This window comes from Engystomops pustulosus, chromosome 9, assembly GCF_040894005.1.
Source record: "Engystomops pustulosus chromosome 9, aEngPut4.maternal, whole genome shotgun sequence".
NCBI classification, from domain to species: Eukaryota; Metazoa; Chordata; class Amphibia; order Anura; family Leptodactylidae; genus Engystomops; species Engystomops pustulosus.
Window position 1 is genome coordinate 112,135,527 of NC_092419.1, and position 21,943 is coordinate 112,157,469.

At 44.7% G+C, this 21,943-nt stretch overlaps 1 protein-coding gene across 4 annotated transcripts in view; it reads left to right on the forward strand.

Annotated features, from left to right (window-relative positions):
• The window catches only part of LOC140078023 (collagen alpha-1(V) chain-like), a 347,730-nt gene that overhangs the window by 1,777 nt on the left and 324,010 nt on the right, over nt 1-21,943 (forward strand). Inside the window, exons 1-2 of one of the 4 annotated variants that reach the window (XM_072125796.1) lie at nt 485-540; nt 15,231-15,287. The exons of 1 other annotated variant lie outside the window; for it this stretch is intronic. The gene's annotated coding sequence lies outside the window, so the exon portion shown is untranslated. Of the gene's footprint in view, nt 1-484; nt 541-662; nt 683-15,230; nt 15,288-15,359; nt 15,429-21,943 lie in introns of those variants that run through there. 2 more of the 4 variants (XM_072125798.1, XM_072125795.1) reach the window with 2 other exon arrangements.

A 21,943-nucleotide genomic window follows, 5' to 3' on the forward strand; every position in this document is an offset into this window, starting at 1 on the left:
CCCCTGAGGAGATGTGCCCGGAGCCTCTGCGCTGTTACCTCAGGTGTGTGACAGGAATTTCCCGCCCTTTCCTCCTGAGGAGCTGTGCCCGGAGCCTCTGCGCTGTTACCTCAGGTGTGTGACAGGAATCTCCCGCCCTTTCCTCCTGAGGAGCTGTGCCCGGAGCCTCTGCGCTGTTACCTCAGGTGTGTGACAGGAATCTCCCGCCCTTTCCTCCTGAGGAGCTGTGCCCGGAGCCTCTGCGCTGTTACCTCATGTGTGTGACAGGAATTTCCCGCCCTTTCCTCCTGAGGAGCTGTGCCCGGAGCCTCTGCGCTGTTACCTCAGGTGTGTGACAGGAATCTCCCGCCCTTTCCTCCTGAGGAGCTGTGCCCGGAGCCTCTGCGCTGTTACCTCAGGTGTGTGACAGGAATTTCCCGCCCTTTCCTCCTGAGGAGCGGTACCCGGAGCCTCTGCGCTGTTACCTCAGGTGTGTGACAGGAATTTCCCGCCCTTTCCTCCTGAGGAGCTGTGCCCGGAGCCTCTGCGCTGTTACCTCAGGTGTGTGACAGGAATTTCCCGCCCTTTCCTCCTGAGGAGCGGTGCTCCGGCTCCTCTGTGCTGTTACCTCAGGTCTGTGACAGGAATTTCCCGCCCTTTCCCCTGAGGAGATGTGCCCGGAGCCTCTGCGCTGTTACCTCAGGTGTGTGACAGTGTGTAATGTAAGTGTAAGGCTGGTGCCACACGTAGCGCTTTGTCTGCGCTTGCGAACGCAGACAAAGTCGCGGACACCGGGGCGGTCCTCGGCCTGATCGCATCGGCGTTTCTATGGAAATGCCTGCGATCAGGAAAAAGCCGCCAGTGTTTTGCGTTAATTTAAAGCAAAACACCGGCTGCTCGTTCCCGATCGCAGGCGTTTCCATAGAAACGCCGATGCGATCGGGCCGAGGCCCGCCTCGGTGGGCGCGTCTTTGTCTGCGTTTGCAAGCGCAGACAAAGCGCTACGTGTGGCGCCAGCCTCGGGGTGATGCCACACATGGCCTTTTTAGGGTGTTTTTGGGCTGTTTTTAGTGGAGCATTTTCAGATTGGAAAAAAATGCATGTGTTTTTGACCAGTTTGAATTAAGATAATTGGTCAAACCTGTCAAAAACGCATGCTTTTTTAAAGGGAACCTACCACCACAAATCTACCTATAAAGGTAGATTGGGTGGTAGGTGGATCAATGGGACGTGAGGATAGCCCTTTTAAGGGCTAATCCTCACGTCCCCACACTTTTTTGATAACTTTTATTATCCCTATATTCAAATTTACTTATGCGGCTACTGGGGCGTGGAGTAGCCGCATCTGAGGTTACACGAGGCGGCTACTCCACGCCCCGGTAGCCACTTTACCCCTCCTACTCACCCATCTTCGGCGCGCAGCTCTGCGTAGCTGCGCGCCCTCGTCCGGCGATCCTGCCGTCTGCGCATGCGCAGAAGAGCAGGCCCGCGCCTGCGCGCTCACTGCTCCGAAACAGGCGCGGGCCTGCTCTTCTGCGCATGCACAGACGGCAGGATCGCCGGACGAGGGCGCGCAGCTACGCGGAGCTGCGCGCCAAAGATGGGTGAGTAGGAGGGGTAAAGTGGCTACCGGGGCGTGGAGTAGCCGCCTCGTGTAACCTCAGATGCGGCTACTCCACGCCCCAGTAGCCGCATAAGGGCTATCCTCACGTCCCATTGATCCACCTACCACCCAATCTACCTTTATAGGTAGATTTGTGGTGGTAGGTGCCCTTTAACGCATGCGGTTTTTGCGATCTGAAAACTAAAAATGGCCCAAAAACGGCCAAGAAACGGGCGTGTTCAAAACGCCACGCGTGCCTTCACCCTCAGAGGATTAGGACCTGCCATTGCTCAGCCTCGGACCTGTTTTTGTATTGGATTTCAAAGCGCCTCTTTATACAATCCACAAAGCAACATGTGAACTAGCCCTTATTGATTTTGATACTTAAAGGGGTGGCCAGTGACAACAGGTAACCCCATATCCTATAGGGCTAACTTGTTATTGTGGGATTCTTTGTGATCATGAAAACGGGAATCTGTTGCACCTCAAAACAATGGATCTGCTGGCTGCACATGCGCTGCTGCTCCATTTATTGTCTATGGAACTGATGTGCATGCACCCTGCTGCACTATTCAACTTTTCTACTCATCTGGGGTACAACAGACCCTCATTCTCATAATCCACATGGTCCCATGACTGAGACCCCCATGATCAGAAAGTCAGCCCCGTATTTTCTGGAAAGGGGCCAGCTTGTTGTCACTGGTCATCCCCTTTAAGGGTACGGTCACACGTACGGCTAGCGCAGAGGACCATGCTGCATTAGCGCTTACAGTGAATTTAACCAAAATGCATTCGGGCCAAGGCACGGCACCATTGCGCTAGCGCTGCACTTGTAGACTCGGCACTAGCGGTACGTGTGACTGTACCATAAAGGAAATCTGCTACTCACAAAAAGTAAGAACCCCCTACATAAGCTCATCAGTCCTCCTCTTCATCTTGATCCCGGCGCTTGTCTTTGTTAATCTTATATAAAGCAGCCCGGAGCGTGGGGTCGCAATGTCCGGCATCTGGTACATCCAAATCGGCAAAAAAGTAGGCGGACCTACGCGTTTCGAGCATTTACATCCTGACTAAGAGCAGGTGAGCTACTTTTTTGCTGATTTGTACCCCAGTTCCAATGGGGTACAAATCTTTCTTACTAATTTTGGAGTGCTGGGAAGGTTTCATTTTCTGTTACACATTTGCTGTGAATTGGCCACTTATAGTCAATGTTAACCCCTTCAGAACTAAGCCATTTTAGGACTTCAAGACAAAGCCTGATTTTTTTTTTTTCTTTTAAATATCTATAATACCCTGAGTCATTATACGTGGTTCTTTGGAACACTGTAACATATCCGGGGGATTTTGAGTTTTTCTCATGAAACATTGTATTGTTATTAATTGAAGATTTTGGATGATACCTTTTGTGTTTAGTTATGAAAAAAAACCCAAAATTTGGCAATTTCAAAGTTTCTCCATTTTCAATGTTATACATTTTATACTCAAAACCTAAATAACTAACATTTCCTAAATGTCTGCTTTATATTGGCATGGCTTTTTACGAATTTTTAGAATTTTGGGTGTGATTTTTCAAATTATTATGAAACCTATTTTTATAGGGACCTACGCAGCTCTAAAGGACTTTGAGAGGCCTAAACAATAGAAAGATCCTGTAAATTACCCCATCACCCCTCAACATATGAAAAAACAACTTTAAGAAGTTTAACCCTTTAGGTGTTTCACAGGGGTTAAAACAAAAGGGAGGTGCAATTTACAAACTGTAATTTTTGTAGACCATACATTAATTTTGGCCAAAAATTAAACATTCGCAAAGGATTAAATGACAAAAAGTCTCCACAAAGTTTGATATTCAATTTTTCCTGAGTTTGCCGATACACAATATATAGTCATAAACTGCCGGGCATAGAAGGCGCCATACAGAGCAGATTTGTATAGTCACATTTTAGAGGCTATAAAATGTATTTTTTGGACTTTGGGGCTTATTTTTTCCAGGACAAGATCCACTTTTCAGGTACATTTAGGGGGGGGGGGAGTTCAATAGCTAATTGATTAAAGGACACCTGTCATCAGGTCTGTGTCACTAGTCCTGTCACTACTACCTGTTGGAGCAGCTCACAAGGATCCCATCCCAGCCTTTATGTAGTCAATTCATACATTAATCATTATAAAATCATCTTTTCTTTATTATGTAAATGAGGCTGGTCACATGGTCAGAGAGGCAGTGATGTCACCCCTGTCACCCCTCCCCTCTCCTCCCCCTGCTCAGGTCTGTGTGTAATGTATAGTAAAGCATTGCTGGTGTCTGTGCTGCATCTGCTGACATGCTGCAGCCTCCTAATACACAGAGACACAGACATCAGCTACACAAGTACCTGACATGTTCTGCTATAACATGTGAGAGACACATACATCAGCTACACAAGTACCTGACATGTTCTGCTATAACATGGCTGCAGCCTGGAGCTGTTGTATCTCTCCTATACACACACACAGGCTGCAGGGGGCACCAGCACCAGGAAGCACATCATTATACAGCCTCACATCATTATACAGGCTGTCAGTCAAGCACTGGGGGTGTGGCTGGGCCTCCCACTCATGAATAAACTGGACAGCTTGAATATGCTAATGCTTCATTGGACATTTCACAGGTCATTAGCATACAGCTTTAGGACCTCATTGCTTACGTTTACAGGCATGTAGAGGGACAATGAAGGGATAGAGGCAATGCTCTCTAATGGCAGTTTGTGAAAATATATTTAGTTTAGGGGGGTTATTTTGCATGACGGGTTCTCTTTAACTTTTATGTGGTTTAGGGTTTTTAGATTTTTTTGGTAGACCTTCGACGATACCATAAAATAATATGTTATCTTTAATCTATGGGTCACCACTATTACGGCAATACCCCATTTATATAGCTTTTTTATGGTTGACTTGTTTTGCAGAATACAGAAATTAATTGGTGAGAAATTGACTTGTTTTTGCATCGCCATGTTCTGAGAGGCAGAACATTTTCATTTTTTTGTATATGAAGCTGTTTTAGGGCCTGTTTTTGTGCAGGACATGCTGTACTTTTTATTGGTATCATGTTGGGGTAAATGTTACTTTTCGATCACTTTTTATTCTGTTTTTATGAGGTTGGATGTGAAAATATCATAATTTTTGTGGTTTCCCTATTTTTTACGGCATTCGCCATACAGGTTCAGTATCAATTTTATTTTATTATGGATGTGGTGATACCCAGTATGTAGTGTTTTGAGGCGATTTTTACTTTTTATGTTGTATGTGATTTTTACATAGGATGTGGGCTTTAGGGAACTTATATTCGGGCAATGAAAGGAAACCCTATTAAAGTTTTTTTTTTTGTTTTTTTTTAAATGGCCAATGCTCTTTAACTATTATTAAATTTATTTCCCCTTAAACATATTTTTTTAAAACTGCTATTCATACAGTGAAACCATCGCTAAATTATTTCTTTTCATGTCTATAAACTTTCACATTCTGTTCCAAACGTAATCTCAGCATGTAAATCTTATGTGACTACAATCTGTATATTCACACATCTCTTCCACCATTCACACGCCTACAGTATGAGGGAACTGGCTTCTCTTTATACACAGCCACTGTCTCCCTCTTATCCCTCATCCCCCCTCCCTTAAAATTATTTTAAGCAGTCTTTCACGGCCAATATCTCTCGCAAGTCCCTCATTCCCCCTCTCTCAGGAAGTCTCTTCACTTATGAGAGATGTTGGCTGTGTGTAACAAGTGAAGAGACTTCCTGAGAGAGGGGGAATGAGGGACTTGTGAGAGATGTTGGCTGTGTGTAACAAGTGAAGAGACTTCCTGAGAGAGGGGGAATGAGGGACTTGCGAGAGATGTTGGCTGTGTGTAACAAGTCCCTCATTCCCCCTCTCTCAGGAAGTCTCTTCACTTGTTACACACAGCCAACATCTCTCACAAGTCCCTCATTCCTCCTCTCTCAGGAAGTCTCTTCAGCTGTTATACAAAGATAACATCTCTCGCAAGTCCCTCATTCCCCCTCTCTCAGGAAGTCTCTTAACGCGTTACACACAGCCAACATCTCTCACAAGTCCCTCATTCCTCCTCTCTCAGGAAGTCTCTTCACTTGTTACACACAGCCAACATCTCACACAAGTCCCTCATTCCTCCTCTCTCAGGAAGTCTCTTCAGCTGTTGTACAAAGCCAACATCTCCCGCAAGTCCCTCATTCCCCCTCTCTCAGGAAGTCTCTTCACTTGTCACACACAGCCAACATCTCGCAAGGCCCTCATTGCCCCTCTCTTAGGAAGTCTCTTCACTTGTTACACACAGCCAACATCTCTCACAAGTCCCTCATTCCCCCTCTCTCAGGAAGTCTCTTCACTTGTTACACACAGCCAACATCTCGCAAGTCCCTCATTGCCCCTCTCTCAGGAAGTCTCTTCACTTGTTACACACAGCCAACATCTCTCACAAGTCCCTCATTCCTCCTCTCTCAGGAAGTCTCTTCAGCTGTTATACAAAGCCAACATTTCTCTTAAGCCCCTCTTTCCCCCTCCCTCAGAATTCTCTTCATCGGTCACACACAGCCAACATCTCTCACAAGTCGCTCATTCCCCCTCTCTCAGGAAGTCTCTTCAGCTGTTATACAAAGCCAACATCTCTCTCAAGTCCCTCTTTCCCCCTCCCTCAGAATTCTCTTCATCGGTCACACACAGCCAGCCTTTCTCTCATTCATGAGGGAGAGGGAAATGAAGAAGCCAAGTTGAGTGAAGAGAAAATGTTTATTGTCAAGATGCCAGACACTTTTCTTTAACCCTTTAAGGACGCAGCCATTTTACAGCTTAAGGCTCAGCCCCATTTTTTGGATTCTGACTTGCGTCACTTTATATGGTTATAACTTTTGAATACTGTTACTTATCAAAGCGATTCTGAGATTGTTTTTTCCCCACATGTTGTACTTCATTTTAGTGGTAAATGTTGGCTGATTAAGTTTTGCGTTTATTTTCCAAAAAAAGAAAAAATGATGAATTTTTTGAAAAATCTCACTTTTTTGAAATTCAAAATCATTACATTTTCAGGTAGATAGATTTACCACCTAAATAAGTTGCTGCATAACATTTCCCATGTGTCTACTTTACATTTTCATAATTTTTGAAATGTCTGGATAATATATTTTGATGTCGCTCGGCTTACAAATCGAATAGCGATTTTCCGTATTTTCAGAATTTACTCTTTTGCGGATAAATACAGTTTTGAATGAAATGTTACATATTTAGTATCAAAACCCCTTATATAATCAACCCATTTTCAAATCTGCACCCCTCAAACTATCAGAAACAGCTTTTAGGAAGATTGTTAACCCCTTGAGATCTTCACAGTAATTGAATCAAAATGGAGGTGAAATTTAGATTGGTCAAATTGTTCCGGTTATATGCTCATTTAGCCCTAAGATTTACACATTTCCAAAAGATAAAAATAGAAAACCCACCATACAATTTGTTCTGCAATTTCTCCCGAGTGCAGAGACCCCCCACATGTGGACGTTACTTGTTTTATGGGGGCACAGCGAGGCGCAGAATGGAAGGAGGGCCCTGCAGCTGCCAGGATTTTAGTTTCCTCTTTGGTCCCTTTTGTAGGCTATAAATTTTCGCTTTTTCGTTATTGGGGCCATGTGACGGCATTTTTTTTTGCGGGATGAGATGCTTTTTCCATTGTTGCCATTTTGGGGTTGGTATCACCTATTGTTGAAAATTTAGGAACTCGTTTTTGAGGGTATGAGTAGAAAAGCATCAATTCTGTACTGGATTTTTGACTTTTTTTTTTTCGTGTTCACCGTTTAGCCTAATAATCCTGTTATCTTTATTCTGTGGGACAATACGATTACAGGGATACCAGACTTGAATATATTTTCTTACATTTTACTAAATTTGTCAAATAAAACCGTAATGTGGGAAAAAATCTATCATTTTTGCATTGCCATCTTCCAAGTGGCATAACATTTTTACTTTTTTGACTTGGGAGCTGGTTGATGGCTTGTTTTTTGCGGGACATGCTGTACTTTGCAGCAGTATCATTATGGAGTACATATGTTTTTTTGATCACTTTTGATGGCATTTTTTGTAAGATTGAATAGGTAAAAATGTTAATTTTTGGTGGGTTTTCAATAGTTTTTTTTACGGGTTCAATAATGATTTACTTGTATTCTACAGGTTGTTACGGACGCGGTGATACTATATATGTGGGGTTTTTGTTATGATTTAGACTTTTTGGGGGTTATATGTCTCTGTATATGTTATGGGGCTTATGGGCATTTTTATTGATTTATTACTTTATTTTTTATTGAATAACTTTTTTTTTTTACTTTTTCACTTTTTCCACCATGGGAAATGACCAAGCAATCATCTGATTGCTTGTTCATGATAATACTCTGCAATAATCATGTATTGCAGGGTATTATCAGTGTCAGCCTCTGCACTTGCATAGGCTGGCACTATGCCAGTAAGATGACGTCACAGACGCCATCTTACTGGCAGTGCCTGCAGGCAGTGCTGGGGACCAGATCGGACCACAGCACTTCCATAGCAGCGATCGGCGTCCCCCGAAAACGGTTCAGGGGGGCCGATCGTGGGGGGAAGACCCCCAGAGGCATGTTAGATGCCGCGGTCGTGTTGACCGCGGCATTTAACGGGTTACACACACGCGATCGGAGCCCACTCCGACCGCGGGTGTTACACTGGGGTGCCGGCTATTAGTTACAGCCGGCACCCCGTGTTTCCCGATGCCGGTTCGGCTCTGATCCAGAGCCGAGCCGGCATAAGCGCCGTGGCGGATATATCCGCCACTGAGCGCTAAGTCACTGCGCTCCGTGGCGGATATATCCGCCACGGAGCGTGAAGGGGTTAAAAGGTGATTTTGGCTAGATCTGAGGTTGGGGTTTTATATAAAAAAACCCCATGAGGCACAGTATGAAGACCTGTGGAAACCGGTTTAATGGTGAAAAACTTGATGACAGGTTCCCATTAAGCAAAGTTGTTGGCTGTTATCAGATCTAGTAAAGCTCTAAAGCAAGTTCTGTCCCCAAAACTCTAAGCCAAACATTGCCATAGTAGCCCTGTAATGCATTTTTAATATTTGTGTTGAATTCATTTGAAAATTAAACTGCGCTGTAGATTTTAAAGTGAACCTGTCACAATATTTGCACATATACAGCCAGTGACAGGTTCCTATAGAGCCCTATTGTTTCCCTTACATCCACATAAATCACCTTTTATCTTATATTACCTGGCATCAGAAGGGGGCGTGTCCTGCTCGGCCAGCCACAGTTAATGTCACCAGAGCGACATCATCTCAGGTCCTTTAGCCTCTTAATAATAATAATAATAATAATCTGTACCCACTGACAAGAAGTCACAGAAGCCTCCACGGACTTCTACTCCTCTCCATCCTACATGCTATTATTTTTCGATTTCATGTAATCACATTCATGGTGTACAGTTTGCTATTGCTAAAAGGCTAAAGGACCTGCGATGATGTCACAGGTCACATGACATGAATGTAAGGAAAGGACTCAGAGCTGTCACAATAATGGGGCAGGAAAGCTAATTTGCATATCAGAAACACCTCTGTAATTAAGTTACAGTGCCCCACTAGCAGCTGACTTTAGGTGATATGGGGAGGACTTGTAACCCTTTATCAGCAAGTATTGTTACTCAGTGGGGTCAAAATCTGGTGACATATTTTCATTCACTTTTTGTAACATTAACCGCAAATAAAACAGAAAAATTAACCCAAATTCTTGCTTATCAGATGCAGGAGTTTGGTCATAGCACATTTGCGTTTTGGGAGGAGTTTCTTCTGAAGGACGGACAAAGATTTCAAAACAAACTCCAAGCGCTTAGTGTGAACGTGGCCTTTTTTTTTTTAATCTAAGCAAAAAAAATCTAGAAGTATTTTCTTGCAGTTCCTTTCATAAAGCATATTTCATGATCTCCAAGCCCTGACCCTGGAATCTTTTCACTAGACTGATGTGATCTCTTCTGTGTGCTGGAATGCGTCCAGCTGAAGGCTGGAGAGGAGGGAGTTTGGTCAGCTGTAATCCAGATGGGAAGCCCAAAACTAGCAGGAAGGATTAGCCAAGTCAGATATTCTGGTTCCACTGGGGTTAAAATCTCGGTCATTTGTTGCTCTGCCTTCTATTTTACTGCATTGTTGAAGGTTTTTGCAGTAAAGAACACCACTCATTCACCTCCCTCCGACTGGACCATGTTCTATCATCTAAATATTGCCTCAGCGAAGCATATGTTTCTTGTAATGAGTGTTAGGCCCGCAGCCCTGCCGACTGAACTCAGGGAAAGAAAGTCTTCCAGCCCCTCCAGCTCTGCTCCAACAGTGTTTTACTTGCTTTGGGGAGAGTTGTTGGACTGGGTTACAATTAAAACCAAGCCAGCTGTATTGTAGGAGTTCTCTACACGTAAGACATGATGGAGCCCCCTGAAGCCCCTCTCTACCCCACAACCATTACCAACAAATTGTAACAGGGAACGGACTCCCTGGAGGATGGGGATGTGGTGTATGTGCACCCTTGTCTTGTCTTGTCACCGCTTCCTCACACACTGGTCTTAAGTGTTATACGCATATGTTATATAGGGTCTTATGGCGTAAGGGCGCTGCCACGGTGCGTCCTTGGACCGTTTTTATACAGACTGAACATGCATGTGTTTTGTATGTTTCCCATGCTTTTGGCTGGTTTGAACCTATTTATCTTAATTTGTAGACGTGTAGGCAGCTGTGAAACGCATTAAAACCAGCCAAACGCATGGTAAACATACAAAAATGGATGCGTTTACAGTCCATTTAAAAAACGGTCCAAGAATGGTCTAAGATCACCCTGTGTGGCAGCACCTTAAGGCTGTGTTCACACATTGGAGGCTCATTTACGAAGGGTGTCGCGGACTGCACCTTCGTCGGATATTTCAAAGTTTTTTGGGATTTGTGCCGATGGGACAGGTATTTAGGGATTTTGACGCACACGTTCGGATTTTGGTGCTGCGGCGTCGGCTTTCATTTGACACAAATCGGACGATGTGACTGATTCGGACTAACCACGGGATATATCTTAAAAATACACTTACATACACCGGGAAAAAGAAGGTGAACTCTGGGGACCTGAGCGGGGAATCGACACATACAGGATATTGGGCGCACAATCTTTTCGAATCGCGGCACAATCGGGATCTCCTCCGGACCGGGTAAGTAAATGTGCCCCATTGTGCCTGCATGTGCCCCATTGACAAAGATCGGTCAGTTTGTCAATATTGTAATAGTGACAGATTGTTGCGCTCCAGGATACCATTAATCAGAGCACAAAGTAACCAAGTTGGGAATGTCATGATGAATGCAGTGAATTACTTGTATCATCTGATGGCTGCGTTATTTTACATAAATGGGCCTAAAAATGTCACCTAAAATATTACTGGTCTAGGTTTTAGTGCCTCAAGTCTTCTTGCTGCTTGTTAATGTAAGGGCGGGTCCACACGTGGCAATAACGCTTTGCATTTTTCAAACCCATCAGAACAGGAGAGGAAATTTGTATTGTTGACATTGTTTTAACGTATGTGTTTGTTAATGCTATGTAAGCACATAGGTTAACATTGAGTTAAACCATACATTATGTAAATACAATTTGACAGCCATGTAATTGGGCAAATCTCAGCTGCTGTGATGTGTTTGAAAACCCATGCATTAACGCAGACAAGACACAACCTGTGAACGCAGCCTGAGGGTGTGTCACACGATAGCTGAGAGCAATCGGCACTCGCGGTCTTGTAATGACTAAATCGTGTGACAGAACCCATAGGCCGCGGTCACACGTACCGCTAGGCGGCCGTTCATAACGTGCCGCTAGCGCACAGGGGGCAGTCCTCGGCCCAAATGCACATGCGTTCCAAGTGAAACGCATGCGATCGGCTTATCAATCGCGCGCGTTTCCCTGGAAACGCATGTGCGTTCGGGCCAAGGACCGCTCCCTGTGCGCTAGCGGAACATTATGAACGGACACCTAGCAGTACGTGTGACCGCGACCTTAATTTTACCATGCGATTGGCTGCTGTAAAAGTTTTCTTGCATTGCTAGAAGTGTATGCAGCTCTGAAAGTGTTAATACAGCTGCTTAGGGCGCGGTCACGCGTTGTGTTTTGGTTGCATTTTCAATGCGCTTGGAAACACATTACATTACAACAGTAAGTACATTACTGTTAACATTGCGGTAACAAAACACAATGCATGGTTAACAATGTTTTAAGTTGCATTTTGTAAATGCAAATGTTAACAGTAATATAATCAGGCAAATCACCTCTCCTCAGCTGTTGTAATGCGCTTCAAAACGCAATGAAAACGCAACCAAAAGGAGTGACCGTGCCCTTACACTTCCAGCAATGAACGCAAAGCAGGTGAAAGCACGGTAACATGTAAAACCCATGCGTTCTGATACATGCACAAAACTCTGTGCGAATCCTTCCTCAGGCAATTTTTGCTACTTTTTATAGCATCACAGTTGATATATCTGGTGCAATTTTTTTACATAAGTGAGTAAAAAAATGTCCAAATTTGCAAGTCTATGAAGGCAGCATCCTGGGGAGCATGAATGACACATTCCCCATTGCCACTGCATCAGCCTGGGACAGTCTGCGAGGTCCAATCTATATCCTAGAGGACAGGAAAACTAACACACAAGAGCAACTGCACTGCTCTTTACAGCCTCATCACACGTCTGTTTCAAACATTTGCCTTATCCCTTTCCCGACATCTGCTTCTTGTCGTCTTTTTTGATTTTTTTTTTTCCCTCTCTCTTCCTCTAAGAGCTTACAAAAATAAAACAGCAGATGTAGTAGTGAAGTTGTAGTGAGAGGAGCTCCCAACGCACTAGTGGAGAAGAGGAACAAATTCCGGAATGGAAATTATTCCTGATGGAAGGAATAACATGGGTCCCTCATGAGCCCATCTGAAACATGAACCGCTGCTTAATGTAATAGAAAAATGAAAAAAAGCTGTGTAAAAGCTGCTGCAGCCGTATGACTGCTGTAGATCTGCGGAGCACACTGCAGTCCACGCTACTACTATCAGATATTTCATCCATTTATTATTTGCTGGTATTTGGAACAACTATATCATATAAATGATATTGCTTTATTGTATATACCATGTCACTGACGTCCCAATACCTAAAAATGTGCATTTTTCTTGCCAGTAAACTGTACCCTTGTGATGGGGAGCGTGGTGTGGAGGTTACCATGCTCTACCACATTGAATATATTTTACACCAGTTTTCTTTTCTGACAGACGAAAATGAGGTGCCTCATTTGTGTTAAGGTCTTCTTTTAGGGCGCTGTCACACGTTGCGTTTGCAGACGCAGACGCAGACCAAACCGCGCCCACCGGGCGGTCCGCGGTCCAATCGCATCGGCGTTTCTCTATGTTTCTATTGAAAACGCCGATGCGATTGGACCGCGGACCGCCCGGTGGGCGCGGTTTGGTCTGCGTCTGCGTTTGCAAACGCAACGTGTGACAGCGCCCTCAGGCCCGCGGCACATGTGGCGGTTTGAACCTGTTTTGGGGCCGGTTTTAAGCAGTCCGTTAAAAAATGCACCCTTTTTTGACTGTTTTTGTCCATTTTCCAATTAACCTCATTAAAGGGGTTGTCCGAGTTTTCCAAAAAAACTATATGTGGCCGGGAGCGGGCTGACTAAAACAATAAAGCTGTACTTACCTCCCGGTGCCCTCCCGTATTCAGCAGCGCTGGACTCAGTTCCGGCCGAACCCGACAACCTTCCGGCCCCCATACACAATGCTGTGTATAGGGACGGATAGGCGTACCCAGCCACGGCCGGCCAGAAGCTGAGTCCAGCGCTTGTTTACATGGCGCCCGGACCGGAGCGACAGCAGCGCTGGATACCGGAGGGCACCGGAGGTAAGTACATCTTTATTATTTTAGGCAGCCTGCTCCCGGCCACATATATTTTATTTTTTTTTTAAACTCGGACAACCCCTTTAAGATAATTGGAAAAAACTGGCAAAAACTGATGAGTATTCAGAAAACGCATGCATTTTTTAACGGACTGCTTAAAACCGGCCCAAAAACGGGTTCAAAACGTCACGCGTGCCAAGGCGCAGCCTATATATCCAGAGTGGCCACTTGTAGTGTTTGACTAAGTGCAGTTCTTCATTTCTCCTGTGGGGGTGCTGCATGAATTCTGGACATTTATAATCACCTGATAGAGGACAATTTAAATTTATAATCCTCTTACTGTCAGGGACTATTTTGGCAACTTCACGTCAGCATATTGTGTCTGCTTTACTGCAGTTGCTTTCTGTGATATAAATAGTTGATATCACAGTAGTTATTTACTGTAGTTCTGGATCAGAACCTTAGTACAAGGGCTGCGTAACGTGGATGAGATTGCGTCCGGCTTCATGCATTAAGTAAGTGTGTCGGTAACTCCTAACAAAATTGTTATTTAGTATCAGTTTCATTTACTGACGACATGAAGCTGTTGCTTAATAATCATTTCTTTATGAATTATCTGCACATACTTCATTGATGACCGATTTGTCATGCTTTGTGCAGCGCTGCGTAATCTGTAGGCGCTATATAATTATTATTCTTATGATAGATGATGCCGGTCTCAATCTCATTTGGTCTTTTAATAATGAGTCACTTCCTATACTGTATATGGGATGGGGGTCATTTTAATGCCCACTACCCCACGTCAGACTAAATGTGGTATGTGAAACCTTATCCCAGACCAAAATAATGCAGATCAATAGGGACGGATTCCTTCACAAACGTGACTGCGAGGTGAAAGGTCGCGGCTCACGTTCAGAAAGCAAAGATTTGTAGGAAATGTACGAGGGTCATGTTTCCATGGTAAGGAGGCAGCAACAAACGACCTGCCAAGAATGATGTCAGATAAGTTATAGACGTGCACATGTGATCATCACAATGAGGGGCCCCTTTCTTCCTCCATGCCCTCCTCCTCCTCCCAAATGTTTGTTTTAGTGTGGTTGTGCTTCAGGACATTGGTAAAGGTGATAAATTGCTCCTTGTAATGACTCCCCAAATAAACTCTGCAGTCTTCACATTCTGATAATTGTGCGCACATACTGTCGTGCTATACAGGGTCACCTAGGTCCATTGTAACCTCGACATGAAGGAACTTTTTCATTCTTTTTGTTTTCTACACCCCTCCCCGGACAATCACATTCACGGCTGCTCCACAATATCTCCGTATACACCTAGGCTATGGATGTAACAGCTTTATCCATTGTGCCAAAATATGATGAAAAATAGTACTTTTATGTGTATTGTGTCACTATTAGAGATGTCACTATTACTGAGGAAAGTTCTCTTTTAGTTTATTTATTTTTTTCATCCACCCAAAAACAGGTGTTGGAAAATATACATGAAGCGTATAGAGGCATGAGAATCTGTGACAAATCTGCTTAGAAATTTCTATGTATAATATGCTGAAAAATATGGAACAATATGTACAGATTACACACTGGTGTGTTGTGAATCAGCAGCTGCTCTCAAAATTAATTCAGAACTTTCCTGCAGCAATTTTATGGGACTTTTTAAAAATTTTTTTTTTTAGAAACAAATGCTTTGGACTGCACTGGATTTCACTCCTAAATACCCACAGAAAAGACAAGTGAGTCTATTGCCAACTTGGTTACTTTGCCTATTAGAAAGTTTTAATGAATTGGGTCACCTACGTCAATACATAGGAGTATTCTATGTAAAATCTCTGGACTATAAAGCCTTAACTTCTGATATATGAGGCTTTGTCAGGGTAAGTAAATTGGAAAAGCTTGCCTGTCATCAGTTTTGACCATGTAAATATGCATATGACAAGTATATATTGTCCCTGGAGAGATGTGTAATCAGACCTCACACTGCTGTGCTCTGTGCTCTCTGCAGCCAGTGTTATGTATTGTCCCTGGAGAGATGTGTAATCAGACCTCACACTGCTGTGCTCTGTACTCCCTGCAGCCAGTGTTATGTATTGTCCCTGGAGAGATGTGTAATCAGACCTCACACTGCTGTGCTCTGTGCTCTCTGCAGCCAGTGTTATGTACTGTCCCTGGAGAGATGTGTAATCAGACCTCACACTGCTGTGCTCTCTGCAGCCAGTGTTATGTATTGTCCCTGGAGAGATGTGTAATCAGACCTCACACTGCTGTGCTCTGTACTCCCTGCAGCCAGTGTTATGTATTGTCCCTGGAGAGATGTGTAATCAGACCTCACACTGCTGTGCTCTGTGCTCTCTGCAGCCAGTGTTATGTACTGTCCCTGGAGAGATGTGTAATCAGACCTCACACTGCTGTGCTCTGTGCTCTCTGCAGCCAGTGTTATGTATTGTCCCTGGAGAGATGTGTAATCAGACCTCACACTGCTGTGCTCTGTACTCCCTGCAGCCAGTGTTATGTATTGTCCCTGGAGAGATGTGTAATCAGACCTCACACTGCTGTGCTCTGTGCTCTCTGCAGCCAGTGTTATGTACTGTCCCTGGAGAGATGTGTAATCAGACCTCACACTGCTGTGCTCTCTGCAGCCAGTGTTATGTATTGTCCCTGGAGAGATGTGTAATCAGACCTCACACTGCTGTGCTCTGTACTCCCTGCAGCCAGTGTTATGTATTGTCCCTGGAGAGATGTGTAATCAGACCTCACACTGCTGTGCTCTGTGCTCTCTGCAGCCAGTGTTATGTACTGTCCCTGGAGAGATGTGTAATCAGACCTCACACTGCTGTGCTCTGTGCTCTCTGCAGCCAGTGTTATGTATTGTCCCTGGAGAGATGTGTAATCAGACCTCACACTGCTGTGCTCTGTTCTCTCTGCAGCCAGTGTTATGTATTGTCCCTGGAGAGATGTGTAATCAGACCTCACACTGCTGTGCTCTGTGCTCTCTGCAGCCAGTGTTATGTATTGTCCCTGGAGAGATGTGTAATCAGACCTCACACTGCTGTCCTCTGTACTCCCTGCAGCCAGTGTTATGTATTGTCCCTGGAGAGATGTGTAATCAGACCTCACACTGCTGTGCTCTGTGCTCTCTGCAGCCAGTGTTATGTACTGTCCCTGGAGAGATGTGTAATCAGACCTCACACTGCTGTGCTCTGTGCTCTCTGCAGCCAGTGTTATGTATTGTCCCTGGAGAGATGTGTAATCAGACCTCACACTGCTGTGCTCTGTTCTCTCTGCAGCCAGTGTTATGTATTGTCCCTGGAGAGATGTGTAATCAGACCTCACACTGCTGTGTTCTGTGCTCTCTGCAGCCAGTGTTATGTATTGTCCCTGGAGAGATGTGTAATCAGACCTCACACTGCTGTGCTCTGTACTCCCTGCAGCCAGTGTTATGTATTGTCCCTGGAGAGATGTGTAATCAGACCTCACACTGCTGTGCTCTGTGCTCTCTGCAGCCAGTGTTATGTACTGTCCCTGGAGAGATGTGTAATCAGACCACACACTGCTGTGCTCTGTGCTCTCTGCAGCCAGTGTTATGTATTGTCCCTGGAGAGATGTGTAATCAGACCTCACACTGCTGTGCTCTGTGCAGCCAGTGTTATGTATTGTCCCTGGAGAGATGTGTAATCAGACCTCACACTGCTGTGCTCTGTACTCTCTGCAGCCAGTGTTATGTATTGTCCCTGGAGAGATGTGTAGTCATACCTCACACTGCTGTGCTCTGTGCTCTCTGCAGCCAGTGTTATGTATTGTCCCTGGAGAGATATGTAATCAGACCTCACACTGCTGTGCTCTGTGCTCTCTGCAGCCAGTGTTATGTATTGTCCCTGGAGAGATGTGTAATCAGACCTCACACTGCTGTGCTCTGTGCTCTGTGCAGCCAGTGTTATGTATTGTCCGTGGAGAGATGTGTAATCAGACCTCACACTGCTGTGCTCTGTGCAGCCAGTGTTATGTAATACTCCTGGAGAGATGTGTAATCAGACCTCACACTGCTGTGCTCTGTGCAGCCAGTGTTATGTAATACTTCTGGAGAGATGTGTAATTATACCTCACACTGCTGTGCTCTCTGCAGCCAGTGTTATGTATTGTCCCTGGAGAGATGTGTAATCATACCTCACACTGCTGTGCTCTGTGCTCTGTGCAGCCAGTGTTATGTATTGTCCGTGGAGAGATGTGTAATCAGACCTCACACTGCTGTGCTCTGTGCAGCCAGTGTTATGTATTGTCCCTGGAGAGATGTGTAATCAGACCTCACACTGCTGTGCTCTGTGCAGCCAGTGTTATGTATTGTCCCTGGAGAGATGTGTAATCAGACCTCACACTGCTGTGCTCTGTACTCTCTGCAGCCAGTGTTATGTATTGTCCCTGGAGAGATGTGTAGTCATACCTCACACTGCTGTGCTCTGTGCTCTCTGCAGCCAGTGTTATGTATTGTCCCTGGAGAGATATGTAATCAGACCTCACACTGCTGTGCTCTGTGCTCTCTGCAGCCAGTGTTATGTATTGTCCCTGGAGAGATGTGTAATCAGACCTCACACTGCTGTGCTCTGTGCTCTGTGCAGCCAGTGTTATGTATTGTCCCTGGAGAGATGTGTAATCAGACCTCACACTGCTGTGCTCTGTGCTCTGTGCAGCCAGTGTTATGTATTGTCCGTGGAGAGATGTGTAATCAGACCTCACACTGCTGTGCTCTGTGCAGCCAGTGTTATGTAATACTCCTGGAGAGATGTGTAATCAGACCTCACACTGCTGTGCTCTGTGCAGCCAGTGTTATGTAATACTTCTGGAGAGATGTGTAATTATACCTCACACTGCTGTGCTCTCTGCAGCCAGTGTTATGTATTGTCCCTGGAGAGATGTGTAATCATACCTCACACTGCTGTGCTCTGTGCTCTGTGCAGCCAGTGTTATGTATTGTCCGTGGAGAGATGTGTAATCAGACCTCACACTGCTGTGCTCTGTGCAGCCAGTGTTATGTATTGTCCCTGGAGAGATGTGTAATCAGACCTCACACTGCTGTGCTCTATGCTCTCTGCAGCCAGTGTTATGTACTGTCCCTGGAGAGATGTGTAATCACACCTCACACTGCTGTGCTCTGTGCTCTCTGCAGCCAGTGTTATGTATTGTCCCTGGAGAGATGTGTAATCAGACCTCACACTGCTGTGCTCTATGCTCTCTGCAGCCAGTGTTATGTATTGTCCCTGGAGAGATGTGTAATCAGACCTCACACTGCTGTGCTCTGTGCTCTCTGCAGCCAGTGTTATGTATTGTCCCTGGAGAGATGTGTAATCAGACCTCACACTGCTGTGCTCTGTGCTCTCTGCAGCCAGTGTTATGTATTGTCCCTGGAGAGATGTGTAATCAGACCTCACACTGCTGTGCTCTGTGCTCTGTGCAGCCAGTGTTATGTATTGTCCGTGGAGAGATGTGTAATCAGACCTCACACTGCTGTGCTCTGTGCAGCCAGTGTTATGTATTGTCCCTGGAGAGATGTGTAATCAGACCTCATACTGCTGTGCTCTGTGCTCTCTGCAGCCAGGGTTATGTATTGTCCCTGGAGAGATGTGTAATCAGACCTCACACTGCTGTGCTCTGTGCTCTGTGCAGCCAGTGTTATGTATTGTCCGTGGAGAGATGTGTAATCAGACCTCACACTGCTGTGCTCTGTGCAGCCAGTGTTATGTATTGTCCCTGGAGAGATGTGTAATCATACCTCACACTACTGTGCTCTGTGCTTGCACTCTTAGTCACATATAACTATACAAAGTAGTTGAATGGCAGTCACCATTTTAATCCTTTGATCCTGGGACGAGATTCTAGGACATCTTTAAAACATGTGTCACTTGTGTGTAGTTATACCAGGATTTCCATGGAGCTTTCCAATAAATATTAGACAGAACATGAAATGGTGCAGCGCAGCGGGCAGAGCCTTGGTGCCGTTATGCTCAGATTGTGGAGGGTCTGTGCCCCTCTTCTGCAGGGTGCGAGGTGTAACACAACAGGCGGTAAACAGGTAGTAAGACGCAGGACAAATGGTTGGATTATATGTGTGAGTGTCCCGACACAATCCATCCCCCATCCCATCCTACAATGTGTTCATGTAGAGTGATTTATGGAACAGATGCTAATGCTGGATGGGAGAGTGGTACATTCACTATACTGCGGCCAATTCATCGCTGATCAGCTGCTTCCTATCAGCCGACTCATGAGAACCTCATGTTTACTGAGGAACGGGGCCCGCTGTCCCATCTCCGGAGGGGCCTGGGCCCGCTGTCCCATCTCCGGAGGGGCCTGGGCCCGCTGTCCCATCTCCAGAGGGTTGGGGCCCCATACTATCTTTATAAACAGAGTTGGAATCCCTTCCTTCCATATATTGTGGGAGAATCCTAGAAATATTTTATTTTTGTTTGAAAGTTTTGATTTATATTGTAAAACTAAACTCCCCTGGAAGGAGTCCATATACTCCGAGGAGGTGGATGCTTGGAATTTTATGCTGTTGTCTAGCAACGTGTAAGTGCAATGTTTGTGTGATGTATCTGGGAACCTTGTTAACACCGACATTTCCATCACTTTACACCTCAGGGTTTTCTTCGTTTTTTTATAGTGTTAGAATATAATAACGCAGAATATTCCTAGTTTTATATAAACTACAGAATGAAACAGACATTTAAAGGAAGTTTCTAAATTTTTATAATTTCTAAATTTCCTTTAATTGTCTGTTCCTTTCCCGATCTAAGGATTTAGGCCCAGGATAAGCAACATTTATAGGTCCAAGCGCGATATTGTCAACTCAACTTTAAGTGGCCTCATCAGTAACCAGCACCCTAGATGTACCAATCACCACGGCACAACATGCTGACAGCAGTACAGTACAGCAATAACTACCACCCCAGCAGCCAAATACTACATTCACAGCAGACAATAATACTGGAGACCCAGTAGAAGACAATATTGTAGACCCCGAGAACATAAATCTAATAATACTGGAGACCCCCAGTGCAGAAAAACATAAATGGATCCTCTTCTCCATGCACCACACTGAAGTTTCTTCTTGCCTCCTTGATAGGCTCCACGCTGTGTCCTGCGCTCATTGTATGCGGCCGCATCAGCAGCAGGCAAAGACCTGAGAGAAGTACATTACAGCTGACAAGTACTTACCAATCCTCGGTCCATTCTTGCAGGCATCCTGCTCTGACACATACAACCACCAGGATGAAGGATTGTAAACCCAGCACACTGACATACTGGTGTGAGTCCCCTCTGGCAGGATCTGCTCTTCTTTTAGCTTCTTATGACCAGTTTTTTTCTTTCTTTTTTTTAAGGCTTTTACAATTATGCAAATGAGCCTTGGAGCTCTGGGCATCATAGGTGTTAATGGAGCCTGGAGCCCCTCAGACTCATTTGCATCATTTTTAAGCCTTTTTTTCTTAGAGACAAGGGCATTAGAAACTTAACGAAGAACAGATGCTGAGAGAGGGGGCACACATCAGTATGTCAGAGTGCTTGGTTTACAATCCTTCATCCTGGTGGTAGATGTTCTTTAAAGAACCCACAGCCCTGCTAATAGGTAACACATGTTATACTTTACCCTATTAAATTACGGTAAGTAAAAGACCCTAATAGGATAACCCATGTTATAATTAACCCTATTAAATTGCGGTAAGTAGAAGACCTTAATAGGATAACCCATGTTTTACTTAACCCTACTAAAGTAAGTTTAAGACCCTAATAGGGTCACCCATGTTATGGGTGACTCTATCAAGGTTTCTGATTCTTGCCCTCTTAAAGTTTACCATAATTGGCCAACCCCTTTAAAGTGTAGAAATGTAATTCCTACGTTTGTTCTCAAATACCTTAGCTCAATAATGTCTGCACCAGAATAGTGAATACAGCTGGAGTATAATACTGTACCAATCCGAAATTGAAGGCTATATGAGTAATCTAATACCAGTATTAACTATATTGATGTTATAATAGTTCTTGGGAAGGATGACTTAGCCTCTAATTCATAGCTAGGAGTATAAGGTTGGATGCCTATGGCCATATTTTTTATGTGCTTTACATGAACTGGAGGGAATATTGAGCTTGATGAGATATTTGGTGAACTGCACGTATGGGCCCATGGGTTGAAGTAAATGGGTCAGTAAGAAGAACAAGGATTAGATGATGAGTACCGGACACAATTGTATTCATGTAGCTTAAAGGGAATCTACCACCACAAATCTACCTATAAAGGTAGATTGGGTGGTAGGTGGATCAATGGGACGTGAGGATTAGCCCTTTTAAGGGCTAATCCTCACGTCCCTGCACTTTTTTGCTAACTTTTATTAGATATTTATTC